Here is a 6,000-nt window from a genome sequence, read left to right on the forward strand (position 1 = left end):
TGTCCATTGGTTTCAATCTTGAATTGTAGGCTGTGTATAAAAATCTACCCATCTGTCATTATTTTCTAAATGCGCATTGCGTTTGCTTTGAAGCTCAGTAATATGTTTAGAGGTTCCGAATGGTTCTGTGACTTGAATGTTTTTCAAGCCATTTGTATTAGCAAATGTATTCCCAAATTCAATACAGCACAGTTTAAAAAAAAAAAAAAAAAAGTTTTTAATATTGCTCTTCATTCAATTGTTTATTGAAAAAAAATGTTTAGCTAAAATGCTTTTTCCCAGCTAAAAATGACCAGTAATTGAATAGGGCCCAAATATGTTTACAGACTTGGCTTCAAAGTCGGAGGAAAATGATTCTTTGAAAATAAAGTAATTCCAAACAAAAGAAATGGCCTTGCCTCCTGCCCCCCATTTTGTGATTTTTAATTTAAAAAAATATGTTTTAATGCAATTGTTCAGTGGCCTTTCACAACACATTGTTACTCATCAGCTAGGTAGACTTATTGTAATGCTTTTTGGTATAGAACACTAATTAGGACTTTGAAAACGGATAATCTGTCTAGCTTTTTTAATATGTTAAAGTGCTGACAGAACTTATATATCTTATCTGTTCTTGATATCTAGCTTCCTTGTAGCCCAAAAACAATAATTTCTATTTAATTAAAAAAAAAAAAAATCTTGATCTTTAGATACTCTACTGATACAGCCTGCGCTCCCAGACAGAGTGAGGCGTGTGGAAAGATATACCATGAACTGATGTTATTGTGCTCCGGAGTTGACTGCTATGCACAGAAATGTCAGCGGCCTTGCTGTAAATTCTTGACTAGGAATTTCATAACTTGAAAGGTGCCATGATCCCCAGTGAGGCCTCCAGCAAGCCCTGTTTGAACCTCGGAGGCATTTACATTGGGGTGGGCTTTCAAGAGATAAAATGAACCTCGTTAAATCTAGAATACAGTGTGTAAAAGAGAATAGTGCAATTAAGAGTCAGATATTGACCACAGTGCATTGTAACCAAGCACAGTGCACCAGCCACGAATCAAAGTGGGGTTTTCCATTGCACAGGAATATATAAGGCTATATAAGGCTATATAGAACATAACTGCAAGTTCATATAAAGTCTAGATACAGGGATAGATAGATAGTGATATATAAATATTATGTATTTGGCACTGATTTGTATTCAACCCTATTTACAAAGCTTTGAGTCATTTAAAGGCTGTTATGAATGAGTTTGATATATTAATAAAAATGTTGTTGACTGAACATTGATCCTAATTCAGAAACTGCTGCAACTTGGCATGCTTTTAACGTATTTTGCCAGTACATTTTTTTCTGTTTCTTTACACATAAATTAATTTGAAGTATGAAAAAATTCCAATTGCAGTGTTGTTTCTTTGTAACTGTCAGAATAATTTTGCTAATATATTTATTTATTCAGAATGAGAAGTAGCTGCCATTGTTAAACTGTTATATATCCATAGCCCTCGATGAAAACACTACTGCTTCTTTCTTAACATTTCTATTAAAAAAAAATTATATAGCCCCTAGGTATGGAGATCAATATGACTTTTTGATAGAAAAAAAAAACGCTTTTGAAAATTGAAGATAAAACAGATGGTTTTGTTGTACAGTTAATTATAAATGCACCTTTTGTGAATTCCTGTCACAGCTGCAAACCACTTTATAAAAATGCCACCTCTGAACTGCTTTGTAAATGGAACATGTTGTTTTAAGATGAGTTGAAAGTTGAATGAGGAAAAGCGGAAGTCTCTTCAATTCTGTGTTGGTTTTATTTATTTATTTTTTTCAATCCTCGGTTTCCTCCCCAGGTGGGCTGTGACATAAAATGATTGTGAATCTGGCAGATTGGAATGCCCCAGGGCACCTTAGTTTTGTCAGGTTGTCAAAAGGGGGTTTATAGAGTACAAATGAACCAAGAACCTCATTATATCCGTAACGGCAGCATTGCATACATTTTTTTTTTTTTTTGGTTTAACGTGAATTACTGGCGGTGGTGGACGTTTGTCTTGTATTTTATTTTTTCTTCTTCTCTCCTCAATCCTGTACAGGCTCTTCATTTTTCACATGAGTGGTTTTCTTATCATTTCAGACCCTCTCTCTTGGCCTACTAGTGACTTTAAGGCAATAAAACACAAAACATTGTGTAAAACATGAACTGGTCCTCTGGCAGAAGGCCCTGCGATGTGTTCTCAGAAAATTATGATAATAACTCAGCCAACTCCAGTCTTTGGCAGGGGTTAAAGCAGTGCTTTCAAAGGGACAGGTCAAGGTGACGTTGACCATCTTACCTGCTGCTGTTGATAAACATCATTAATAATAAAACTGATGGGAGTTCTCACTGGTGTATATAGATTCCCCTCTTGCTGACTATTTATTTTGTATATACAATCCCCCTACAGTTTAATAAATGTAGACAAGGCATTTTGATGCTTGTATTATTATTTCTTAGATGCCCTTATCCAGGGCAACTTACAATTGTTACAAGATATCACATTATTTTTATATATAATTACATTATTTTTTACATACAGTTACCCATTTATACAGTTGGGTTTTTAGTGGAGCAATCTAGGTAAAGTACCTTGCTCAAGGGTAAAGCAGCAGTGTCCCCCACCTGGGATTGAACCCACGACCCTCCAGTCAAGAGTCCAGAGCCCTAACCACTACTCCACACTGCTATTACCCCTCTTAGGCCCCTGGCTTAGTACATATTATGATCCATGAATTGATAATCTGTTCTGCCAAAAAATATTTTAATCTATTGTACATATTAGTTTAATTTGGTTGTAATTGAAGTTGTGGGGTCCACAAATGGAAATGATCGGCACCCTAAAGCATTATGCGTGAGTGTGGAAAGTTTGTGGTTCATGTTATTGTCCCTCCTCCATGTTAGGTGGATGCCAGCTGGTAGGATGTGGGGCTCTTGCACCAAATAAACCAGCACATGCTGAATCCGAATTGGGCGCTGGCAGAGAGTGACTGTGGGTGAACTCACAGCTGCTGCAGTCCTGCCTTTCCCAGCAGGTGTTGCTAGTGGGCATTGATTCTGTAGGCATCTGGGATAGAGGTGGGTCAATGCCAGACGACTTTAGCTGTATAAAAATACAGTCATTGAAAGAGTGTCCAGAAACTACAGACTGGGGGGCAGGGTAATCTTTTTTTTTTTTTTTTTTTGTCAGCCTTCACCCCAGCAAGAAGTAATGGTAATGCCTTTGAATTGATGTCATAATACTAGATCTTGTTCTTTCACTTGCTTTTAAATACAGTCATCCATCTGGTGTTTTTGCTGGTCCCTTGTTCTGCAGTTTTGAAGAAGGGCCTTTAAGCTTTCTAAAGGATGGTCAAGACCCAGGTTCAAAGTTGCCTAGGGGCCTCGCAGCAGCATGGCAGCCCATGGAGCAGGCACCAGCTGTCTCGGGCAATTTGCATATGTCTGTATGAATTAATGAAATTAACTGTAGATTTCCCGAGTACCTCTCGGAAGACTGGGAGGCAGTGACGGCAATGGAGAATTGTGGGATTGAGGTCAGTTTTAAGCCACACAAAACTCAATTTGAAATGGTACAGCTGGAAAAGGACAGCTGAGTCTGGCAGTCCCCTGTCAGTAGAATGGATCCCCCTGCATTTCATTGTTGTTTACATCAGGAAAGTGAGACCCAGGTAATATGGATTTGGAAATCTGGAACCAGTAGAGGGCTACATATTGGTTTGTGGTTCATCTCCCAAAACCCAAATCGCTGATTTATTCTACACTACACTATAGAAATGCTCCACTCCTTCAGGACCAAAAAAATAAGCAGAACATTTCCATTTCACTCCAGTAATTAGTTAATACGTTGTGTTTGTGCCTATATGAACTTGCAATGGTATTTATTTTCCTTTTTTTCCTCTTGATCTTATGGTTCTAATGTACATGCAAATTCACAAAGCGCTTTCCACTGATGCTCTGTTGAAGAGATGTGGATTAGTCCTTTAGGTTCAGCATAATTGACAGTATCAGTCCACATGAGCTGTTTTGCTAACATGCTATTTACAGACACAAGAGGTAATTATCTAAAAGGTAATGTCTTTGTGAAGCAATGGATGCTACGTTTCATTATCTGTGAAGAACACTGAACAGTTAGTGCTTCATTATAGACCAGTCTGCCCATTTTCTAGTCTATTAGATAAAATCCTGTCATATATACGTTTATTATAGCACAGATTCCCAGTTAAACACTGTCTGCAGCTTCACAGGAAAGGAGAAATATAAACACCCTGAAGGGCTTTTGGATTTTAATACTAAACTGTTGTCAGTTTAATAGCCCCTGGATGAGCTTACCACCTCCCTCAGTGTAGTTATTAAAAGGTAAAATATTATTGAAAGGAAAATGGATTGATATAGATGGACACCCACTGAGACAGAGATAGGAGGGATCAAGGGTCAAATTGTTCCTTAGGGGCATGGAAGCCTGTTGAGATCACTGTGTGATTATGAATGGGAACTTCTGCATAGAGAACCTGCAGCAGAACGCTGGCATCAATATAGCAATATTGGCCATCTTCAATAAAAGTGAAACGATTGTAAAGTCTTATTTTGGCTTTTTTTCCCAGATGTTTTTGTATAAGGTACATATTTTTTTTTTATTTGCTTAATGATGCTGTTTAGGCTTACACTGTCGGTTCTTTCCATTCTTGCGTGCTGTTTCCCAGCTGCAGTTCTCATTTACGGCATTCGGTGCTCACACACAAGCTCAGCATTGCAATTAGTTACAAACCACAGAACCACAACTGAGGAAGTCTAGTTAGGGGCTTTATGTGCAGTTGAATTCTTCCCCAAGCATTAAGAAAAAAAAGTAGTTGGCTTATTTGGATACTTTGTTTCCTACTACTGAAATTAGATATCCAATGATTATAACTACCAAGCTGTGTTAAACGTAGCTACAATTCCTTTGAATAGGTAGAGGCAGAGCATGGCTGAAAAATAAATAATTTCTGCATTTATTGTACGATGCAAAATTATAGATGTCGGAACACAAAATACTGGATCATACTGTATGTAACTTGTCCATTGGCTATTGGCATTTACACCGTGGGAAGATTTGTCATAAACAAATGCGGTAACATTCCTTTCACGATTCATTCTAAAACACGATTATTAACCCCCACCACTCTAAATACCTCCCCATTAAATTTGTAAACTGAAAATATTAAAAGCTTCCATTAGCTTGAATAACTGCATCATTGTCATTTCAGGATAACACATTTGTGCAACACACAATATTCAGTTATGTTTTTTTTTTTTATTGGTATCACAAGGTCAAGGAGTTTGAACTGGGATCCAAGCTGGATCAGTGTTCAGCTTGCAGATCCAGATTGCATACATTTCTCTCTTGCCGTTTCACCTGACAGATTATTGAGCTGCGGTGTAATTAAAGCATACAATTGCAAGCTTCAACAAAATTAACGGATATCAACTGCTGCTCTTTAAAAAACAAAGACGGTTTAACATATTAACAGTTCACTCACAGCAAAGCAGCACGGGGGGGAAAATGAGGTGTGTACTGTTAAATGGGATAATGTGCTCTAATTTAAGGGGCTTTGTTACTGAGTTTTAAAAGCCCTTTCCACTGGGTACATTTAAAACAACAGCTGTGATAGCTCCAATCTGTCAATGCTCTCTTCATTTCCTATACAAGCTTCACCAAATGAAAATGTGCTTATACAATGACACAACACAAAACAGTGTTGTGTAGCTATTTTGTCAAGAAGCAACCCAACATTTTCAGTCATTATTATTTCAATAGGCAGAATGTTGATTATGTCATTTATCACTTAATGCAGTATAATATCTTCTGCCGTGCCCAAATGTCAATGCAATACAGATACGATGACAACGTGTTGACAAATCATGTGATATGCACATGTAAATCAGATCAGTAATAAAGGTAATATTGGTGTAACTGGAGTTGGCAGTAGATATATTGACAGTCGCTT

The sequence above is a fragment of the Acipenser ruthenus genome, chromosome 18 (assembly GCF_902713425.1).
Source record: "Acipenser ruthenus chromosome 18, fAciRut3.2 maternal haplotype, whole genome shotgun sequence".
NCBI lineage: Eukaryota > Metazoa > Chordata > Actinopteri > Acipenseriformes > Acipenseridae > Acipenser > Acipenser ruthenus.